The following is a 25,786-nucleotide window of genomic DNA, read 5'->3' on the forward strand; positions in this document are numbered from 1 at the left end:
AATGTGGCTAAAGCATCAGCCATATGATTCTCATCTCGAGGGATGTGGTGGAATTCAACTTTGTTGAAGAATGTCAATAGTCTTCTGGCGTAATCTTTATAAGGAATTAAACCAGGATGACGAGTTTCCCATTCTCCTTTAATCTGATTAATCACAAGCGCAGAATCTCCATAAACATCAAGAATCTTAATTCTCATATTAATGGCCTCTTCAAGTCCCATGATGCAAGCTTCATACTCAGCAATATTGTTTGTGCAGTCAAAACATATCCTTGCAGTGAAAGGTACATGTGATCCATGTGGAGTGATGATAATGGCGCCAATTCCATGGCCATGAACATTAGAAGCTCCATCAAAAATTAAACCCCACTTGGATTCAGGATCTGGCCCTTCTTCTGGCAATGGTTCATCCCAATCTTGAGATCTCAAATACATTATATCTTCATCTGGGAAGTCCATTCTGATAGATTGATGATCGTCAATTGGTTGGTGAGCGAGGTACTCTGCCAACACACTTCCTTTCACAGCTTTCTGAGCTCGATATTCAATATCATATTCTGATAACAACATTTTCCAGCGAGCAATCCTTCCAGTTAATGCAGGTTTCTCAAATACATACTTAATTGGATCCATTTTGGAAATCAATAGGGTGGTGTGGTTCAACATATACTGTCTCAGTCGGCGAGCAGCCCACACCAAAGCACAGCAAGTTTTCTCAAGCAGCGAGTATCTTGTTTCGCACTCGGTAAACTTTTTGCTAAGGTAGTATATTGCATACTCTTTTCGACAAAACTCGTCATGCTGACCCAACACACATCCCATTGAATTTTCAAGTACTGTGAGGTACATAATCAAAGGCCTTCCCTCAGCCGGAGGGAGCAAAATGGGAGGTTCAAGCAGATATTCTTTGATGTTGTCAAAAGCTCTCTGACAATCTTCATTCCACACACATCCCTGATTTTTCTTTAACAACTTGAAGATTGGCTCACAGGTAGCAGTCATATTGGAAATGAACCTGGAGATATAATTCAAACTTCCGAGGAAACCTCTCACTTGTTTCTCAGTCTTAGGTGCTGGCATTTCCTGAATTGCTTTAACTTTATCAGGATCCACTTCAATTCCTCTCTGACTGACAACGAAACCCAATAATTTTCCGGAACAGACACCAAAAGTGCATTTGTTTGGATTTAAGCGGAGACTATACTTTCTCAAACGCTGAAACAACTTTAAAAGATCCTCCATGTGCCCTTCCTCTGACTGGGACTTGGCAATCATATCATCCACATAAACCTCAATTTCTTTGTGCATCATATCATGGAAAAGAGTAGTCATGGCCCTCTGATATGTCGCACCAGCATTCTTTAACCCAAATGGCATCACTTTGTAACAGAATGTCCCCCAGGGTGTGATAAAGGTTGTCTTCTCCATGTCTTCAGGTGCCATCTTAATCTGGTTGTATCCTGAAAAACCATCCATAAAGGAGAAAACCTCAAACTTGGCCGTGCTATCTACCAACATATCAATGTGAGGTAGAGGAAAATCATCTTTCGGACTGGCTTTGTTCAAATCTCTATAATCCACACACATGCAAACTTTTCCGTCTTTCTTCGGAACAGGCACAATATTGGCAATCCATTGAGGATATACAGAAGTGACAAGGAAACCTGCGTCAATCTGCTTCAAGACCTCATTCTTAATCTTTTCTGCCATATCAGGATGACTCCTTCTTAACTTTTGCTTGACAGGAGGACATTCTGGTTTCAACGGCAAACGGTGCTCCACAATATCTGTGTCCAACCCAGGCATATCTTGGTAGGACCACGCAAAAATGTCAACATACTCTTTAAGAAGCTCTACCATCCTCTTCTTAACATCTTGACCAAGCAGTGCCCCAATCTTGACTTCTTTTTTATCTTCTTCAGAACCCAAGTTGATGACTTCTAATGGCTCTTTATACGGCTGAATGGTGTCTTCCTCGTGCTCAAGCAGTCGGGAAATCTCATCAAGAATACAGTCATCACTCTCTTCTTCCGCCTCATACACAGGACACTCGAAGTTAGGAGAGGGCGCAGGGTCATTACTTTCAACGGTTTTATTGATTAATCTGCACAAATGATTATTATTTCAGGAAAAGGAAAGATATATGCAAACATGTAATCGTGCAGATTATGGAAAAAAAAGAAAACATTTTTTAAGGTTTTTTTGTGTTACCACTTTCCAGAAAAAGCAAAAAGATAAAAAGCATGTATATGCAGAAACAAAATGACTTTTATTGATGATTTTAATGTTTAAAACGAACAGAAAACAGCCCCAACAACTTCACTTTCATCTTGGGCAGAATGAAAGGATTTTGAAAAACATAAAAGCAAATTACTTTGAGACATGAGTACACTCAGGAATGTCAATGGTGATCCAGTTCTTAATCATCTTTCCATTGGTCACAAAGTTTGGCACTTCTGGCTCTGATTCGCCTTCAATAATAGCATCCACCTATGGGAGAGTCGGATGTAGAAACCCAGCACTATGAAACATTTCTTGATAGGGACGAAAAGCAGATTCAGACTTCATCACAAACTTGTCTGAGGCAGAAAATCCCAGACCAGCTCTATTCTTGTTCTCTTGTAGACTCACCATTTGTCCCCAGACTCCTGAATGTCCATTCTGAACCACCAGCTGAGCGTCTTTGAAGGAGGCAATGGAAGCTTCATCCTTTTTGATTTCATCATTAACAGACAGGGCTTAGAATGCAGTTCCAATGACTACCTCATCAGCTTCTATGGTACGGAACGAAGAGAGATGACTAATCATCAAAGCTTGTTCTCCATTCACAACAACCATCTTTCCATCTTTCACAAATTTCAACTTCTGGTGAAGAGTTGACGTAACTGCCCCAGCCTCATGGATCCATGGGCGTCCCAATAAGCAACTGTATGCAGGGAAAATGTCCATCACTTGAAAAGTAATCTTGAAGACAAATGGTCCAATACCAATAGGCAAATCAACCTCTCCGACCACTGATTTCTTCGATCCATCAAAAGCCTTGACGATCACATTGCTAAATCTCATTGGTGTGCCACCATAAGACAGCTTAGCAAGAGTGGATTTTGGCATGACATTCAGAGATGATCCAGTATCGATCAACACATTGGACATTGAGTCCCCTTTGCAACTGACAGAGATGTGCAAAGCCAAATTATGATTCCTCCCTTCCTCAGGCAAATCTTCATCACTAAAGCTCAGATTGTTTTATGCAGTGATATTACTCACAACCCCATTAAACTGATCCAGCGTCACATCATGATCCACAAAGGCTTGATCGAGTATTTTCATCAAAGAATCCCTATGAGCAGGAGAACTCGTCAGCAGCTCCATTATAGAGATCTTGTACGGAGTACGATGCAACTGATCCACAATCTTATAATCACTCATCTTAATAAGCTTCAAAATCTCATCCATTTCCTTTCCTGAAGATGACTCAGCATTCACTTTTGTCGCATCATTATTGTTCACAGGCACTTGAGTTGGATTCCTCTGGACATCCACAACTGTTTGGGGCTGAGTAAAAACTCGTCCACTTCTAGTCACTCTACTAACATCTGCTATATTCCCAACAAAAGACAGAGGCTTAATCTCGACTTCTTTTCCAGCTTCCATCATGGTGGCATTGTATCTGTAAGGTACAGCCTTATCAGAACTATAAGGTACAGATCCAGGCAAAATATCACAAGAGGTTCCACAGCAGCTTTGCCATAATAACCAATCTCTACACATTCCGGGATTTCAAAGCATGGTTCAATCACATTGACATCATCTTCATCTCTGTCCCTCAGAATCTCAATGAGCCTTTGATCTATCATCTCTTGTAAATCTCTTCTCACAATGTAACATCCTCGAGGATTGACTGAACAAATCCTACAAGCAGCATGATTATGCTCATAATGACTGTACTCACACAGAGTGGCATGCATCTCTACCAATGATCCTCTGATGTGTTCCACACGATAAATCTTATACTTCCCAGGGCAACCAGATACCATATTCACAGCAGACGCTTCATGAGTTGGCAATGGATTGTTCTGCACATTTGGACCAATATCACGGAAAGAAAGCATACCAGAACGAACCAATCTCTGGACTTCATTCTTCAGGGCCCAACAGTTTTCCAAATCATGCCCAGAAGCATTCTGATGATAAGCACAAGTGGCATCAGCCTTATACCACCAAGGGAGTTTCTCTGGCACAGGAGGTGGTGACCTTGGTTGAACCAACTTCTTATGAATTAGAGCAGGATACAGTTCAGTGTACGTCATAGGGATAGGATCAATATTAACCCGAGGATACGGATTTCGCCTTGCTGGTTGTTGATTAACAGGAGCTACAGGCACTGAATTCACGACAGGAGTTACTGACGCCACTTGTTGAGATTGATTTCTGAATCGACTATTCCTCCCATGAGAAACAGCATTAGCATCTGATTCTTTCTTCTTCTGGAGTGAAGAACCATACTTCTTCGCACCACCAGATGAATTGTCATTTCGAACCAAACGACCTTCTCGCACAGCTTCTTCCAATCTGACACCCATACCCACCATTTCGGTGAAGTCTACAGGAGCACTTGCAATCATCTTTTCATAGTAAAACGGACCAAGAGTCTTCAGAAAAATCTTAGTCATCTCTTTTTCTTCCATCGGAGGAATCACTTGGGCGGCAACCTCACGCCATCTCTGAGCATACTCCTTGAAGGATTCTTTCTCTTTCTGCATCATAGCTCGCAATTGATCCCTATCAGGAGCCATGTCCACATTATACTTGTATTGTTTCACGAACGCCTCAGCTAAGTCATTGAAAGTGCGAATATGGGTGCTATCAAGGCCCATATACCACTTAGAAGCAGCTCCAGTCAAACTGTCTTGGAAATAGTGAATCAACAGACGTTGATCATCAGTGTGAGTAGACATCTTTCTCACATACATCACCAGGTGTGCCTGAGGACAGGAATTTCCCTTATACTTCTCAAATTCAGGCAGTTTGAACTTAGCAGGTACTTTCACATTGGGAACAAGGCAAAGATCATGCACATTCTTTCCAAACAGTTCTTTCCCACGCAAGGCTTTCATATCCTTCTGCAATTCTTCAAACTGATCTTGGAAACCATCCATTCTGTCATGAATTTCACTTGGAGCAGCATCATAAATGGGCTCTGGGACAAAAGGACCAGTATGAACAATAGGAGATGTGTTGACCATAACAGGAGTCAACGGACGAGTCATCTCAAGAACAGACAAATAACCTTCAGGCATGCCCCAGGGATATCCATTAGGCATACGTTGCTGAGTAGCACCAGCAGGAATAGCAGGAATAGTTGTAGCAGCAATTTCAGAAATCACAGTGGTCTGACCCTGAGCTTGGGCATTGGGAGGAGGAACCTGATTCTGATTTTGATTCTGACTCTGAGCAGCCATCAATGTCTCAACTAGAGCAGTGAGACGATCCACACCAGATCTCTAAGTAACAACCTCTTCACGTAGCTCACGATTCTCTTGTTCAAGACCTTCCATCTTCTTCTTGCAGTTAGCTCGAGTGTTATACCGGTGAGACAGCTTGATTCTGTATGAAGAACACTGAATAAGACCTCTGGAAATACCCTCGGAAGCAAGACCAAAAATGCAGAATGATGCATGAAATGCAATGCAAATGATTTTTATTTTTATTGGTTTTCAAGGAACTTTAAGACATTGATTGTAAACATTAGCAAAAAACATAAAACATAACAACATTCTTCATTAATAATAGAAAAGCATACAAAAGGATTCAAAGATCCAAAATTACAAAACAAAGGAAAAGCTAAAAACTAGAAGGGAACACTTCTGACGAAGATCCATCTCCTCTCTGCAGCTTCCTACGGAGCTTCTCCAATTCATCTTCATAAAAGGCCTTCAAATGAGCATTCTCGACTATCAGCTTATCAGCAACCTCTTTCCATGCCACTGAATCTTCTTGTTGTCTCTTTCGCTTTTCACCATGTTGTTGAAGAAACTCTTCTTGATGACGGATTTGATCATCCTTTTCCATCAACCAACCATCTTGGATATCAAGCATTTCATCCTTTTCTTTCAAGTGTATCTTCAACTCTTTGTTCTCAAACTCCAAAGCATCTCTTTCCGCTCTCAACTTAGCCACGAGCTCTAGATGTTCTTCACTACTTTCAACAGGAGTAGTGGAAGACAATGGTGGAGTAACGAGTAGAGAAGGCTCCTCGAGTAAATAAGGCATCTGAAAAGTATGAGCTCTAGCTTGAACCCAATCAGTGTAGTCTTTGAGAGCAACACATTGTTTCGTTCCCAAATGTCTCTTCCTATCAACATGGTGCCAAGCACGCACAAACCGATTTCTCATATCCGAATTTCCATCTTGATTAAGATAAAAGATTCCTGACACAAGAATATTAGCGGGTCTCTCCTTCATGGGGTAGCAAAATTGACGCCTTGCAAGAATGGGGTTGTAGGTAATTCCTCCTTGTATACCAAGAAGAGGTACATTAGGGAATTCTCCACAACTATCAATAATCTCACCAATGTCATAAGCAGGATTGTACCAATGGATATTCCCATTAGTAAGAGGCATGATCTTCTGAGACCATGAGAGACCATCAGGATTGTTCAAGAAACTCTTAGCTTGAGGTAAGTGCGAAATAAACCACTTATAGAGCAACGGAGCGCAACAGTTGATAAGTCCACCTTTCTTATCATTCCTATGGTGAATGGAATGATAAGTATCCCCAAGCAAAGTAGGCACAGGATTCCCAATCATGAAAATCCGAATAGCATTAACATCGACAAAGTTGTCAATGTTGGGAAAGAGTATCAAACCATAGATGAGCAAGGCCAGAAATGTCTCAAAAGCAATCATACTTCCTTTACTAGCCAACATAGAAGCCTTTCCAATCAAGAACTTGGAAGTCAACCCCCAAATTCCTCCTTTTTTAGTCATGTTTGCTTTCACATCTGATATTTTCAAATGAAGAAGCTCTGCTATCTCATCAACCTAAGGCTCTTTCTCCAGACCACTAAACAGTATATCATTCGTAATTGGCAAACCAATCCAATAAGAATACTCCTCCAAAGTGGGCATAAGCTGATAATCGGGAAAGGTAAAACAATGATACATCGGGTCATAAAACTGCACAAGAGTCTCAAGAATCCCTTTTTCCACTTTGGTCTTCAAGATAGAGATCAATTTCCCATAACGGTTTTTGAAGTTGTCAAGATTAGGAACCAAAGTTGCTAGCTCTTTCAATTCCTTTGCACTTGAATTCCGGAAAGTGTACTTCTTGATGCTTCTCTTTTGATCCATGGTACCTGTGATGTTTACAAAAAATGTCTCTAAGTTCCTTGAAAACCATTTGTGAATGTCATTTTTATGAATGCATGGATGCATGGTTTATGCATAAATCACAATCAAGAGCACACAAGATCACATCAAATCACACAAAATCACACAGTCCAGGTTCTTAGGTTCGACGTCACAAGCATGGAGCCATGGGTCTACCCATCCCACAAGGTGTGTTTTAGGGAATTTTGTACCTGCCAATCGGGTTCTACAAAGGTTCCCAGAGTTTTCAATCTTCTATCGGATATTACCGGCACGCACAATTGCTCATGGGCGCCAATAATATGCCTAAAAAGACCTCGTCTAAGCGTAGTATCGCATGACAACAAGCTCAAATTGGTACTTGATCTTGTTTCTGCACTACATCCTAAAAAAGGCTTAGATTGGTTAAAAAGGTTCTAGGCCATTCAGCTTCTACGGACACTCACTATTGAAAGTAATAGCGTTATCACGATGGTTCGTAACAACCTCTACTACCTTCCATGAGGCCTCCACTGATTGGGGTTCCACCATATGACGCTCATGGTAAGGATTGCTCCTGACATGCGACTATTGGTCTTACCACCTCCTATCTCAAGTTACTCACCAAAGTTCGGGTTAGAACTTTATCTCATCACAGAGGAACCATCGAGCACCAAAAAGAAAAAAAAGAAGATAAACAAACAAAGCACACAACAATATATACAGATAAAAACACACAGATAAGCAAAAATAGGCTTAACACACTTAAAACTGGATCCCCAGTGAAGTCGCCATTTTCCTGTAGCAGGGAAAATCTGATATCGAAGCCATGGGATTGACTCGAATCAATATTCCATTTGAAATCGCCACCGCGCTTTATTTTTTCAAAGGAAAAGGGAAAAGAACGTAAAACCCAAAGTTTTGTTTTTAAAACAAGAAAGAGATCTCAGGTACGGGTGTTGATTATATGAGGGGAAGGTTTAAAGCACCCCTCATATCTGTGGTATTCCACAGGAACCTTTTTGAAAATCTGTGTGTGTGTGTGCTAAAAAAGGGTTTGTTTTATTTTTAAAATAAGCTCGGCAAAGCGTTAAGCCTTGGGCCTACATACCTCCTCGGTGCAATGGAGAAGTCAGAGCTAATGTAGTTCCGCTTTTTTGGGAAAACATTTTTAAAAACGAATAAACACTTTATCGTCGTCGGAGAGAAATACTCAGCCATTGATCTTGAGCATGAGAACAAACGAGTTCTTTGCATCGCTAATGAAAGAAGGGCTCCAACTCGGATAAAATCGACGAGTATGCCACTAGCTCTCTCACGCGGAAAAGATCTCATTATATCAATCAATTTCAAAACCGTGGGGTATAACCACTCGTTTCGACAATTAATGGTGTCTAAACTTTGAAGAAAAAGGCCACTAAGGGCAAAAGATTTTTTAAAGAAAGAGGTTTTGAAAATGATTGCAAACATAAGAAGGTTTTTGAAAAAGGGAGAAGATTTTGAAAATTTAAGAAGGGGAGGAGATGAAGAGGCTATCCTATTGCGTAAAATAAAAGCTAAGGAAAAGAACGGTCTAACCGAAATAAGAAGCCAACACTTGACATTAAGAGTCAAGGTAGATTTCCCATCCTTTGGAATTATCAATACCAACACATTAACACTTGGGGGATCCTGATGAACTTATTATCTTAGCACCACTTTTCATTAAGCACATTAAGATTCTGACGAAAATCGGGCAGAGTAACGGCTGTTTTCGGGTAAAATCCTTATCTCAATGCCTTGGAATTAACCATCAAGGGCTTTCAAGGACATACCTGCACATACAAACAGACAACAATCCAATGCCAGACAGACAGAATAACATCAGAGTAATAACAGAATAAGAGTCCAGAGGCACTAGGTCCATAAGTCCGAATCTCCAAAATGCTAGGGATAGTAACCAATAGTCCAAAGAGAGCCTTATGTATTTTTTAGATTTTTGGTTGTTTATTAGTGTTTTAGCATAAAAGTAAAGTATGGTCCAAGTGGACAAAAGGAAAATAGCGGAAGCATAAACATATGTCCAAGTGGACAAAGAGAAAATAGCGGAATTATAAACGTCCAAATGGACAAAGAGAAAATGGCGGAATGTAAATATGATGGAATGATAAAATAAAGCGATAAAGCGAGAAATATAAAGAGCGGTATAATAAATGGCGGAAATTAAAGTTAGTGGTTAGATGTTAAAGATAACCATCTTGAAACTTGTCAAGTATGTTATCAAAGTTAGTAATGAAGATCGATGGTGAGTGAATGATGTACTCGGATTTAAGGTCAATGGAAACTTATCAGAAGCTTGATAAAATCATAGCGACTACACGATAAATTTTCATAAGTCATAAATCAACCGCATACAATTCTCTTCCATATTTGATCTTTTATCGAGTCGGGACAAATGTAGGAGAACTCTCCATGTATCAAGATCATCAATCAAAAGAAATAAGAAGGAGAAGAAGAAATGATCTAGCCTTTATCAAGAATCCATAGAATTCTCAAGATATCAAGACTTTCATCGATCAAGAGAAAATAAGATGAAAAAAGATAAGAATGAAAACAAATTGATCTAGTCTTTATCAAGAATCCATAGAATTCTCAAGATATTAAGACTTTCATCGATCAAAAGGAAATAAGATGAAAAGATAAGAATGAAAACAAATTGATCTAGTCTTCATCAAGAATCCATAGAATTCTCAAGATATTAAGACTTTCATCGATCAAAAGAAAAATAAGATGAAAATAAGAATGAAAACACAAAAGATAATCAACTCACACTATCATTAATATCATTCATCCATTTTGGTGGATTAGGTCATTTCAAACCTATCAACACCCTAGATCCAATGATATTAATGAAGTGTAGGAAGAAGGAAGCCAAAACAAGCACAAAAAAGGCAAAAAAACCACATTCTGCCTGCTGGAAATCGATTTCATGCAGGGGGAAATCGATTTCCATAGTGCAGTTTTCAAAAAAAACAAGTTACGTTCAGCAGGAAATCGATTTCAGCCTTAAGGAAATCGATCTCCTCAGTGTAAATTTCAGCAAAAACAGCATTTAAAGGCATGAAACTTGATTTGAACAAATATACAAACACCTTATGATCACACATCAACTTGAGCACGAAATTTCCATCACAAAACCAGCAAATATCATCAATATAGCATCAAAGATGCATTGAACACAAGCAATAAAGATCTACATCATGGATCTAGTAAATTACCACTTCTTGAACAAAGATTTTGGAGTAGCTTCAAGAGCAAGCACAAGGTGTGTAGATCCTTCAAATTTGGAGATGATCAAACAAAGAAAAGAGTGAAATGTAGGAGGCTTAGTTCAAAATTAGCAAGATTCAATGTGAATCTCACTAATCTTATGAAAATGAACTTTGGGTGAGGGTTTTGGAAAGGGTGAGAAATGAATTTGCAAGCAATTTTTTGGCTCTCCAAGCTTGAGAAATGAGAGAGTAGTGGGCTCTATTTATAGGATGAGAGCAAGAGTAGTGGTAGTTTGGTCTTTTTGCATTTGGTAATTAGCTTGTGTTTAATTGGTGATTAAAGTGGCAATTAAATGGTAAAAACTGGTAAAATGGGGTTTAAGTGGGTTTAATGAAGAGAATTATTTTGATGAGGTGGAAAATTGGTATAATGATCAAATAAAAAGGGGCCAAAATGATGTCAAGCTTCCTTCCTTATATTTTTTGAATTTCGCCTTAAGGAAATCGATTTCCCCAGGAGTGAAATCGATTTCACTCTGTTCCAGAAGAGAATTTGGCGCAAAATACACTAGGGAAATCGATTTACCCAGGAGGGAAATCGATTTCATGCTGTCCAGAATGTGATTTTGTTGAAGATTGCTGCAGGGAAATCGAATTACCCAGTAGGGAAATCGATTTCATCAGTCAAAAATTTGAAAAATGCCTTGTTTATTGCATGTCTTGGCTTGGTACCTACAAAACAAAAGCCTACAAAGAAACAAAGCAATGTTTTTGGTATTTGGGTTAGTATAATATGCATACAAGATAAACAATCATTGGTGCTTGATGGTCCCTCTTATTGATGAGGTGAGTGCAACACCATAAACAAAACTTCCAAGTGAAGCTCTTGATTAGTGATTGGGATATGAATGATATAGGATCTTAGGGTCAAAAATTGGGGTATGACAATCACTATCTAACAATAAAATGTAAGAAGAAGAATACCTTAACGTATGAAGCATAAGATTCACGGATAATGGCGAAGAACAGAAAAAATGGGTGCTAGGATTTCACGGTGAAGGAAGCGACGCTATTGTCAATAAGTGAGAATTAATTCAAAAAGACATACCTTATCTTGAAAAGAATAATATATATGATGGCGCTGAGGTTCAAACCCATGAAAATTTGATGGTTTATTATAGTTGGCTGCTCAACCGTTGTTATATACAAATAATTTTTAATATAAAAAAATAATAATATGATAGCGTCTTATTTTAGAGATGTCACCAGGGTGTAGTGAAGAATCGTGGTGATCATGACTTTGTTGTTTATGTGTTTTGTAGCAGTGGTATAACTATATCTACTCATTAGACCTTATATTAATTTTCTAAAAATTTATTTTATCTTCTATCTCTAATAATAATTACATATTGAATCTTTAAATCAACATCTTCAAATAATAAAATATATACTGAATTTTAGTATTTAATTAAAATATGTATTATTTTTCTTTTTAAGAGAAACTTTTTTAAGAGAAATATATGATTCTAAAGTCCAAATTATGTAAATAATTTTAAATAAATAATATTTATCTCCCTTTTAATGGGTTATTAAGTTTACACGCATAATTTTGAGATCAAAAATATATATATTTTTATCATTAAATTAAAATCTAAAAATTTGAATAAATATTTATATTAAGTTATATTAAATTACTTTGAAAAAATAGATAATAAATTTTTATAAGAGTTGATCCATACATTGCACATGTAGACGACTAGTGGAAATCTATTTTATATATGTGTAATCGACTCGTAAATCAAAATCATAAAGTCGTTTGAATTTATCTTATTTTAAAATACTAATAAAATTATTATATACATATTTTATATACTTTATAATATTATAAATACATTAATGTTTAAAAAATTCAAATTAGTTATAAGATAATAAGATATCAAATCTTTATAATAAATTTTCATGTTGATAAACATGCATCAAATTATTATATAATAAAAATATATTAAATCATCATAATAATTTTTCTTGTTTATAAATCATATTGAAATATATAAATACATCACTAAATTATAAAAACACAGAAAAAACTTTTAAAAGATAATAGTTTTATTATTTTAAAGTTGTTAAGAGTTAAAGGTATCTAATAAAAAAATATTTAATTTATTTAAAATTAAGTAAAATCGAGTAAACTCAAATAAAATAAAGTAAAACTGTTTTCATTTTTATCCAATTTCAAAAGTTTACTTCATATTAATTTAGATAAAATCATATTCTACTATTTTATTTTTATCTAAATTTAATTTTACAAACTATTTAACTCAAATTCCCTCTCTAAAAACGGATAATTATTTAATTTTACAAGATAACACTTAAATTTAACAACCATAGACTTTTAAATATGTATATTCGACAACTCTCACCTTTCAAATTTTGTGAAATTGTGTTTGATCCAACTTTGTTTTTGAATTCAACCTTTTTTTTTTGTCTATTAACTTAATAGTCAAATAAATAAGATGTCGCAGGTTTGAATTTACGATCCTATAATCAAAAGTTTTTGCATAACTACCCATTGAAATACTTTATCAGAACAACTCTAAGACCGTCTTTAGATGTAATAATGTGTCATAAAAAATATGTGAGTTTTTTCAAAAATTAAGTTTGTTAATTATTGGTGTTTTTTATTATAGTTATTTGAAGTTATTTAATGAGAAACCAATACATCAATTTTTTTTTATTGTTTTTGAATTCTAAAATGAAGAACAGTTACACATTGATTAAAAAAAGAGAATGCATATCCTTCTTTGTAATATTTATATTCTTTTTTTTTTACTATTTCATTTTAAACCTCTTATAATTAAAGGTCATCAACGGTTCATGATATGGAGACAAAGCCTCATGGAAATCATTATGCATCTATTGATTAGTGGTAATAGTATGTCTAGTATAAGTAGACAAGCTCATAAATAATGTGCTTTCAAATACTACAATGCTTAGATTAAATTATAAAATGGCTATAATCCTTCTGATTATCTCCACCGGCTTCTTGCATAGTTTTGATAGTATAATCCTTCTGATGTAATGCGATATAATTATGCATTCCTAATTGTATTGAAATTTTGAAAAAATTACATTTTTTTTATGTCAAGTCTCGAACTGAGTAGTTAAAAGATAAAGTTACAACCAAAAGACTTCTCATAAAACTGACGGAAAAAAAGTGAAATAAAAGATTACACTTAATTTCATTGATGTTTGTTAAAATCGACATCCGTTTTAAATTTAAAAAATGAATTAATCTTTTCTAATCTTATATATCATGAGAATTGTTAGTGACATAAAAAATGAATTAATCTTTTCTAAACTTACATATATCATGAGAATTGTTAGTGACAGACAAAAAAATTTGTTGGTAAAAGTCTTTTATAAATACGTATAAATATGGTGTTTGCCTGTCACTAAAAAGTAAAATGAGAGTGTTAATATTATTTTAATAGATCTCAAGGAAGTTTAATATGTATTTTAAAATTAAAGGGGTGTCAATATTATTTTAGTCAGCAATGCTATGTATACACTAAAGTGTACACCTACACCGTAGTGGTGTATGTACGGACGACACTGTTCATGTACAGACGGTACTATTCACTGTCCTTACATGAACAGTGCAATATTATATTAATTTTTATTTTTTTTTACGTTATTTATTTTTTTAAATATTATTTTTTTTTAAATATTTTTTTTATATTTTTAAAAAAAATATTTGACAATACCTGCAGATTTACTTTCGGATTTACTTTTTGAAATTACCTGCGGATTTACCTAAAATCGTAGGTAAATTCGCAAGTAAATCAGCAGGTATTGTTAAATTCGTAGGTAAATCCGCAAGTAAATCCACAGGTATTATCAAATTCGTAGGTAAATCCGCAAGTAAATCCGCAGGTATTGTCAAATCCGTAGGTAAATCCGCAAGTAAAATCCGCATGTATTATCAAATCCGTAGGTAAATCCGGAAATAAATCCGCAAGTATTGTCAAATATTTTTAAAAAAAAACATTAAAAAAAATATTTTTTAAAAAAATAATATTTAAAAAAATATAAAAAAAAAATTAATATAATATTGCACTGTTCATGCACGGACGGTGAATAGTACCGTCTGTACATGAACAGTGTTGTCCGTACATACGGTGTAGGTGTACACTTTGGTATTCAAACAGTATTATTGTATTTTAATAGATTTTATTTTAATAGACTTTAGGAGACTGGAGTACAATTTTCCCTAAATTCTTTGATATCGTTACCAAGAAATTATTGATTGATGTTGGTTTTTAATTTATATATAAATTAGGCTGAGTTATTTATTATTATGTATTTTTCATTATTTTAATAGAGAAATGCTAGAGGTACACCTAAATTTACACTGACACCGTATTTACATACGGTTATATATACTATCTGATTTTTTTATTAATTTTTTCATGCTTTGAACTTTGTGCCACATTTAAAAAGCTTTTGAAAATTTTACGGTGTACATACGGTGTACGTTTAGAGGGTGTCAATATAGCACCACTCTTTAATAATGGTAAGCATCTAGTATGATGTTGCATGCGATTTGTAGAATTAGGAGACATGGTGATGTGAATTGTCTGGTTGGAATATCCTTTCATGTTGAGCAAGTTAACTACATTAACAATCTTTTGGAAGAATTTCATATTTCAATACCCATAATAATTTATTACTACGAGTTTGTTTTAAGATGACAAATAAATATGGATCTCAAGTTTGTATTTTGAATTTAAAAATAAACAATATTTCGTGAAGTGTAACAGAATGCAAAACAGTACAATCTTTAAAAATTATTGTTGTATACGAAACAATATAATCTTTGAAAATTGTTGTTGTAGGTGAAATAGTACAACGTTTAGGTGAAATAATGCAACATTTAATAAAAGTACGTGTTGCTGAAAATTTGTGTTTTATCAATGGTCGCAACCTTATGAAATAATATCAATCTGTCCTATAAATTGAGTATTCTGGATTCAGAAAAACACATTGAAAAAGTCTATCCTCTACACACAAAATCTCAGATTTCATCTTCCTTACATTCTAGTTTTCATCGATCTTGTGCAAACTCGAGTATAGACTTAATTATCCTGAGCATTTTTGTGTACAAACTCTGACAATTTGAGAGTGCTTGAAATACTATAAGGAAAGTGATTCGTTCACGATTCTAACCCTAATCCATTTGATTTATAATTAATTTTTCTAATAATCTTATAATATTAGAAAGAATGATAATCGAGGCTTCCGTTTCAAGCATCAAAGGATAAACTTCTATGTCGTAGACTACACATTCTAAACACAAGAATAAGAATTGTCATCATGAATCTGAATACGCTCTTATTAATTTTCATCGGTGCTCGGTAAAAATCATAGTATCTAAATTCAAATATGATTTTTTTCTAACAGTGGTATGTGTTTGGCTACCGATATTATGAATTTTTTTTTTACAAAAAAGTGAGAGATTGTTTATATCAAACCGATCCTAAAACTTAAAAGATGATATAGTAATTAAAACTTTTGTTGTTGCTATGTCTTAATTAAATTTTGGCTTGTCATTCGCGTAAAGCACCTCTTTCATGGGATCACATTTGTGATCCTATTTCCACCGGGGGCTGAATCTGATTCATCTCCGAGAGTGGATTAAAGCTACTCTTGGGAAGCTGCTATGGAATGTTTGTGCAAAAAAGGATAGTTTGTGGATCAATTGGATTCATTCCTATTATTTGAAAAAAGAAATTGCTGAAAATTTCCTACCGTCGAAGAATTATTCTTGGATCATCAAATCTATGTTCGAAAGCCGCGACAGTTTGGTACAATCTACCGTATGGCTATAGTTTCAAACTAGTGACAAATACATAACCAAACAAGTTTACAAAATGTTTAGAGGTCACAAACGAAAGGTTAGCTGGAGGAAACTGTTTATTGGAAATTTAGCGAGACCTAGAGCGAAATTCACGATGTGGTTGGCTTGTCAGCATAGGCTCCCGACGAAAGATCGGTTGGCTAAGTTTGGAGTCATCACGGATGGAAAGTGTGTGTTTTGTGGGCTGCATGAGAATTGTGATCATCTCTTCTTTTCATGTGCTGTAACGAATGAAATATGGCGTCAAATATTGAAGTGACTGAATTATAATCATAAACCGGAAGCTTGGGACACGGAAAGGAACATTATTGACCGTTGGACTCGTGGTAAAGGGTGCAAAAAATTTCTACTTAAAATTATACTTACGGAGACAATTTATGCCATTTGGACAATGCGTAATAACATCATTTTCCAACAGAACAATCCGGATTGCCTTAGAAGTAACGTTATATTATTGATAGGATCCTATGTAGAGCGGAAACTAGAAAAGATTTGATGACGTATTGTAATATATTGAAAGAAGTTACAAGCAGTAGGATGTAGCGTGTAATTTATCTATTTGTATGTCTGGATCTTCGGATCGACTTTGTATTTATTGAGTTTTGGAATATATTCTAACATTTCTTAAAAAAAAAAAAATTAATTTTGACTTTAATAGAATTATAAACTTTTCTAGTCTACTGCTATGTAAATGAAACGCATTGTTTAATATTTGTGTTTTGCATATTTGTTATGATAGACTCTTATATTGATTTGAAAGATTTTTATTCATAAAAGACTTTATTTTGAGACTAAAAAAAATGAATACTGCATTTTAAGAAACCAAAGGAACAGTTAAAATTAGTATATATGTTGTTAAAGACACCATTCCATTGCCTATTAAAAAATAAACCATTCCATTTAAAGTAACATTTGCATTTAACAGATGAAACAATACATGTCACACTATATGAAAAAAAAGGGTACATTTATTAAAAAAAATGTATTAAATGTTAAAATGCAGTATATGTACTTATATATTATTAATTTTTGTTTCATAATGCAAATATGCATCCTAATCCTAATGTGATAGAAAAGTTTCAGCAACTATTAAATCTAGATCTAAGGTTCTACCAAGAACAAACGCAATTAATTGCAACTATAAGAAAGACATAAATCTTTGATAATTATTTACCTTCCAATGAGGCAATAAACCATTAAATACAATTAAACTTCAGACTTAATGGACTGTCTTAATGGGCCCAGCCCACTAAACTATGAAAGATAAAAATATAGCATAAAAGTTAAATATTTATTTTGTAACAAACCCTTGCAACCATTTGGGCTTGAACTAAATTCAAGTGGGAGTAGTATCATTACTATTAGGTCAAACAACAACCCTGTCCTCAAGGTTGGGTGTAATAAGGCCCTTGGGACTTTGGAAAACAGCGGCCCATTGTAGAGGCCCAGCAGAAGAAGAGCTATGGTCATTAGAGTTTGCATGCGTGCTAGCTGGAGAGGGAGAAAAGTATGTGTTGGATAGCTCATGGGGTAGCGTGCGAGGCAAAGAAACACGCTATACTTGGGGAAAAGTTCCACCACATTTTTGTAAAGGGGTAACGGTTACATTTTCCAAGGGTGTGGATTTATCTTTCAGAGAATCCAAGGAAATTAGTGGTGAGGATCAAGTCTGAGCCTTGGAACTCACAAATGGGTCACATGACGTACTAGTATTGAGGAACAAAGACTTGGACTTATCAGATTGAAACTTGAAGTCATTCATCAGTTTCACATTCACTTGTGAAACCTATTTCTCTCCACTTTGCAAGTTTGCCTCTTCTTCTCCGTGTTCCGAATTCTACAAAGAATAATCTGAAACAACATCTCCACCGGTTACATATGAGGTAACAACATTTCCCTTCTAGCTTATTTCTGCCTAATAAGGAATAATGTTGTCTGAAGTGTGGTGGTGAATTAATGTTGATTTTTGGATAATCAATGTTGTACGATCTGTTTTGGCTTCCTTGAACTTGTATTCTTCGTTTGGTTCCTAGGCTGCTGGGACCTGAGTAGACGAGTCTGAAGGGTTTTTCAAATGAAAGACGCGAATGAAAGAATGTGGTAGATCTAGCCTATACGCATCACTTCCGAATTTAGTAGGAAGGTCTATGAAATGAGACAATTTTTTCAATCGATCGCAAACAACCCAAATGTCTGCTTGACCATGGGAGTTTGGTAAGCGAGTAATGAAATCCATACTTAAACCATTCCATACTTAAGTAGGTGTAGGTAAAGGTTTGAGGAGACCTTATTTCTTAGTTGTCATGTATTTATTTTGCTGGAAAATTGGGCATGATTTAACAACATTTTTGATGTCGTTGTATACTCCACAGGCCACAGGAATGAGGAAGACAGGCAAGCTAGTGTTGGCTGTAGTCCAGAGTGACCACCTTCTGGTCGACAATGATATTCGGTGATGATTTTCTCACGCAGCTGGTGAGTTTTAGGTATAAAAATTCTTTCTTTGAAATAAACAAGACATTCTTTGTTCAGAAATGTACTATGTGGGGAGTGATCAGTCTAAACTTTAGCCATGTTTTGTTTTCCCTCAGAATTTGACTTGTAGTATTTTTAATTAGTTCATGAGGAGTGGAACACAGGAAGAGATCAAGAGCAAGAGAGCCTCTTCTTCGGATTAGATGCGGCTTAGGGCGTCAACGACTAGAATCATTTTACCAAGTTTGTAATGAATGTCAAAATCGAACCCCTGTAACTTAACGGCCCACTTCTGTTGTTCTGGAGTCTGGATAGTCTAAATTGTAACAACCTAAATTGCCCCACGTAATTATATAGGAATTTAATAGTAATTAAAATGTAATTTCAAAAACATTTAGGATGCTACCTTCATAAATACATAACAAGCTCATAAAGTAGATACGCAACACATAGCACAAATTAATCTTGTATGAAATTCTTTCATCTTAATCGCAGCGAAAAATAACAGTTCAAATTATTCATGAATTTCCAACATACAAACTTAAAACAAAACTTGACGACATCGTCTTTAGAATAATTACCAATCACAAAACACTAATAGAAAATTCAGCAATGGAGTTTATAATGTTTTACTCCCAAAATAACAAAGAAAACACGAAAACCCCCCAAGTGTTACGTATCAGAGAGATACCGACCCAACTACGCAAGGAAAGGAAATTCCTCAGCTAAACTCCTCTTCAAGCTACTGCAGATTATCTGCACATTACCAACATTAGGTAACATTCAAACAGAAGGGGTGAGATATCATAACATTATAAACGGAAGTATAATAATGAGCAGGTCGAAATACAAGTTCACATGATTATATTCCATATTATTCCATTCATTCACTACATTTATCATAAAATATTACAATATACTAATACATACACATCCACATCAAAGAATCACAATTATCAAATCAATATTAATAACAATGATATGTTATGAGATCGACTTCCTAATATGGATGTGGTACCCAGGGTATCAGCCCACATCACTTTGCCAATTTTGGGCATAATCGAGCCAAGCTCACGTCACTTTGCCAATATAGGCCACGCCATCGTCATAATCAATGCAAAATATGCAATGTCTACATGTGACAACATAAAAACACGACACAAATAATACACCACATCACTACCACTTCGGCTAACAACAACTGATTGTGTCATGGAACAACTTGTAAATCATCCTCATACATCGTTTAATCATCAACGTCATTATCAACCACAACAATGCAAGTACAATATATTTAATATTCACAAATACCGTTTCCACAATAGTAAAATATTAATCTACTGTCATCAAATTGATTTTTATTATTTAGAAAATAATTTTAGCTTCCCAACGGCCGAAATGGCGCGTCAGACGGACACCCGAGTCAAAAGTTATGGCTCTTTGAAGTTTATAAAAAAAAACATTTCAACTCAGTGGAACCCGATTCCCCAAACTGGAAACCTGGTTCCCCTATTTACAAATTCTTTCACGTAACAGAGAGTCTGGGAACTCGGTTCCCTAAATTAGGAACCTAGTTTCCCTATTCAAAAATTCAATTTTTTCGTTGCAGAGGGTCTGGGAACTTGGTTCCCTCATTTGGGGAACCGGTTCCTGTTGTAGCAGACCTAAAAATTCCTGTTTTTGCTGCTACAAACCGTTACCCCTTAAAATCCCAAAAACCCATATTTTCCCATACGAAAATCATCAGAATTCATGGTTTTTCAATGCAATTATCAACATCATAATCAACAACTCTAAAGATTCATCAAACAAACAATAAGAATTCATGGCATACAATTCACATAACCTAATTTCTACCATTCTCCACCATAATACAACCCTTTACAAGGTTAGAACCCCACCCTTACCTTGTTTGTTGATTCTAAATCTTCAACCGGCAAATTCCTCCGTTCTAGGTTGTACTCTCTTCTCTTCTCATCTTTCTCTGTATTCTACGTTCTCTTCAAAATTTTGTTCTTCCTTAATTTTCCTTATTTTCCTCCTTTTATTAATCTTTCACTAATTATTTTCCTTTATTTGGGCTTAACACTCACACCCCCCAAATTACTCATGCTAACTCACATTCACGATCCAATTATTACTCACCTAACACTTTCTTATTATTATTATTATTATTATTATTATTATTATTATTATTATTATTATTAAAACATAAAATTATTATATCAAACAGTGAGGATACCTAATTTCACCATATAATTCAATACACGCGAATTAAATAATTAAATAAATATTACAGGCGTTACAACTCTCCCATAATTAGAATATTTTCGTCCTTAAAAATTTACCTGATTCAAACAACTCGGGATAGGATTCCCGCATCTTGCTTTCCAACTCCCACGTCATGCTTTCTCTGGCAGCTCTTGACCAGACTACTTTCACCAGAGGCATCGTCTCCGCAGTGAGATTATCTCGTACTTGCACATCGTTCATATGAATCACGTGATATGGATCTGAAATTTACTTCTGGAGTTGTGACACATGAAACACGTCATGCAAATTTGAAAAATTAGGCGGTACGACCACCCTATACGCAACATTTCCAACTCTGTCCGAAATCTGATATGGACCAATAAAACGAGAAGTGAGCTTATTAGACTTTAATGCTCACCCAACACCGGTCACAGGCATGACTCTCAAAAACACATGATCACCTGCTTGAAATTCTAAATCTTTCCTTCGCTGGTCATTGTAACTCTTCTGTCTACTTTGAGAAGTTTTCATCTTCTCTCGAATCAACTTCACCTTCTCAGTAGTCTCTCGAACAATTTCCGGTCCAAGTAATACACTTTCTCCCAATTCATGCCAACACAACGGAGTTCTACATCTTCGACCATACAACACTTCAAACGGTGCCATTCCAATACTAGAATGGTAACTGTTATTATAAGTGAACTCGATCAATGGAAAATAAGTATCCCATGAACCTCCCTGCTCAAGAACACACACTCTCAACAAATCCTCCAATGACTAAGTAGTCCTTTCTGTCTGACCATCCGTCTGAGGGTGATACGCCGAACTCAACCTCAACTTAGAACCCAATGCCTCTTGCAAACTCTTCCAAAAATCCGAAGTGAACCTCGGATCTCTATCCGACACAATACACAAAGGAATACCATGCAGCTTAACATTTACACTAGTATAAACCTCTGCTAACTTTGATACTGGATAAGTGATGTTAATAGGAATAAAATGAGGCAACTTCGTAGCCTATCAACAATCATCCAAATCGAATCATGTCCCCTCGAAGTATTAGGTAATCCCGTCACAAAGTCCATAGAGATGCTATCCCACTTTAATTCCGGAACTTCCAATGGTTGCATTAATCCAGCAAGCTTCTAATGTTCAACTTTTGATTTCTGGCAAGTTAAACTTGCATACACGAACTACGCTACATCACGCTTCATTCCAAGCCACCAAAATAAATTCTTCAAGTCTTGGTACATTTTAGTAGCTCTTGGATGAATACTCAAATTGCTTATATGACTTTCCTCAAGTATTACTCTCTTTATTTATGCATGATCAGGAATACAAATTCGATTACAGAATCTCAACTCACCTTGCGCATCTAATTTTTTAGTTCTGTGGTTTTAGAGTTGACTTAATTTTTGTAAAACAAATAATAGGATCAGTATGTATAAATATATAAGAACAATAGGTACAACAAAGAGTCTCACTAGAATGATAGAACATGTTATGTTGGAGTAATTCAACATCTGGAATAACATGTCAGATAGGATGTTACGACATCATGCCTAAGCTGAAGAGTTTAAGTAAATCTATGTGATTTAATTAAAACAGAAGAATGCAGAATATTCAGGGATATTCTGCAATCAAATAAAGGCGTGATATACTATATGACAAGTCTAAAGAATCAATATGAAGATTTGAAGAATCATTCAGAAGAATCAAATCAGACTATTGAAGATTATATAGTTTCTAATTATAGAGATATTCTCGGAAACTAACAGATTGAAGACCTTGATTGTAGCAAAAGATACTGCTATATTGGAACAACAAATTGGCTGTGATTGAAGGCCCAAATCCAGTTGGGTATAGGTTATAAATAGAAGACTTTGTAAGCTAGAAAACGTGACAACCACCAAGTAAAAAAGATGTAATCATTAGGGTTTGTCAAGGTAAACCTCTCGGCCCGTGAGAAGGTTACCTATGTGATCTTCGAATCTTGTAGGAAAGAGGATTATTGTTCTTGGAGGAAGCTTTGAAGTAACTCCAAGTCCGTGGTCATAGTCAAGGTTCTTGGCTAGGGATTGTCAAGGAAGTATGTCTTCCAAACTGATCGATCCCGACCATCGAATCTACCAATTTCACATCTAACTTTTGAGCTTCCTTGATAATGTCCATAAACTCATTAATAATTTTAAGCATTCCCAACATAACGCTCTTCGGTGTCAATTCACATACCAAACTCATGTCTCTGAATTGCTCGATCTTTTCCAACTCTTTAACCATTAGTGCTGACATATGCAACGTCTTCTGACTCAAAGCATCTACTATGACATTAGCCTTACCAGGATGGTAATTCAAACCGAAATCATAATATTTTAATAGCTCCAACCATCTCCGTTGTCTCATATTTAGTTCTTTCTGATCGAATATATACTTTAAACTCTTATGGTCACTAATTACTTCAAATCTAGAACCATAAAGATAATGCCTCCAAATTTTCAGCACAAAAAAATCTGCAGCCAGTTCTAAATCATGGGTAGGATAATTCTTTTCATGAACTCTCAACTGCCTTAACGCATAAGCAACTTGAAGGATAGAAAAACACTTAGAAATGGGGGGTTTGAATAAGTGTAGTCTAAAAACTTGAACGATAAAAACAATTTGCACAGTTATTTTTATCCTGGTTCGTTGTTAACTAAACTACTCCAATCCACCCCCATGGAGTGATTTACCTCACCTGAGGATTTAATCCACTAATCGCAACAGATTACAATGGTTTTCCACTTAGCCCACGACTAAGTCTTCTAGAGTATCCTGATCACAACCTGATCACTCTAGGAACAAATGCTTAGACACAAGCTAAGACTTTCTTAGAGTATCCTGACCACCACGTGACCACTCTAATTACAACTGCTTAGACACAAGCTAAGACTTCCTAGAGTATCCTGATCAACACTTGATCACTCTAGTTTCTTACAAATTAATGTAATCAATTCTAAGAGTATTACAATTGCTTCTGAAAAGCTATAATCACAACAGTGATATTTCTCTTAACGTTTAAGCTTAATCTCACTAATATATTACAACAGCAATGTAGTGAGCTTTGATGAAGATGAAGTTTCTAAGCTTTGAGTTGAACAGCGTTTCAGCAAGTTTTTCAGAGTAAGTTCTTTTAGAATTGTTGTTTTTTTTGCTTCTCATCAGAACTTCATATTTATAGGCACTTGAGAAGATGACCGTTGGGAGCATTTAATGCTTTGCGTATTCCGTACAGCATTGCATTTAATGTTTCACGCTTTTGTCAACTACCTCGAGCCTTGTTCACGCTGTGTCTACTGACGTTGCCTTTAATAGCTTCCAACGTTCCTTTTGTCAGTCAGCGTAGCCTGCCACCTGTACTTTCTTCTGATCTGATGTTTGTGTATACAACGTTTGAATATCATCAGAGTCAAACAGCTTGGTGCATAGCATCTTCTTGTCTTCCGACCTTGAAGTGCTTCTGAGCGTGATACCATGAGAACTTCAATGCTTTTGCTTCTGATCTCAAGTTCTTCTGATGCTTCCATAGACCCATGTTTTGATTCTGCCTTGACCATCTTCTGATGTCTTGCCAGACCATGTTCTGATGTTGCATGCTGAACCTTCTGAGTCAAAGCTTCTGAGCGCTGATTTGTGCATACTCTTTATATATTTCCTGAAAAGGAAATTGCAGTGTATTAGAGTACCACATTATCTCACACAAAATTCATATCCTTGTTATCATCAAAACTAAGAATATTGATCAGAACAAATCTTGTTCTAACAATCTCCCCCTTTTTGATGATGACAAAAACATATATAAATGATATGAATTTGCGATCAGAAAGAGCAGACAGCTAAAGACAATTACACAGCTATAACATAAGCATGTGAATGTGTCTCCCCCTGAGATTAACAATCTCCCCCTGAGATGAATAATCTCCCCCTGAAATTAATACTAGAAGAATTTTATAAATAAAATACTTCCCTGAGTATTTCAGTAGAGACGTTCACATATGCTTGATCTTCAGAACATTCATGACTTCTGATTTCTGCTTCCATAGGACAGCTTCAGAACATTGAATTTCTTTAGATCCTCAGAACATTCACAGCTTCTGACTTCTGCTTCCATCGGACAGCTTCAGAACTTGAATTTCTTTGATCTTCAGAACATTCCCAGCTTCTGACTTCTGCTTCCATCGGACAGCTTCAGAACTTGAATTTCTTTAGATCTTCAGAACATCCACAGCTTCTGATTCTTGCTTCCATTGGGACAGCTTCAGAGCTTGAATTTCTTCTTACATCACTTCATGCTAGATTGTATCAGAAAATTGTTGAATGTACCAGAGCATCATCAGAGCATCTCTACATCCTGAAATGTTACAGAACAAAACTAAACGACAAAAGTCAGCATGAATGAGTCAGAACATAGAATATGTTTCAGAACACATAATATGTATCAGAGCTATATAGAATGTATCAGAACAAATAGACATAATGTTTCAGATCATATTCTATCATCAGAA

This window comes from Vicia villosa, linkage group LG6, assembly GCF_029867415.1.
Source record: "Vicia villosa cultivar HV-30 ecotype Madison, WI linkage group LG6, Vvil1.0, whole genome shotgun sequence".
NCBI lineage: Eukaryota > Viridiplantae > Streptophyta > Magnoliopsida > Fabales > Fabaceae > Vicia > Vicia villosa.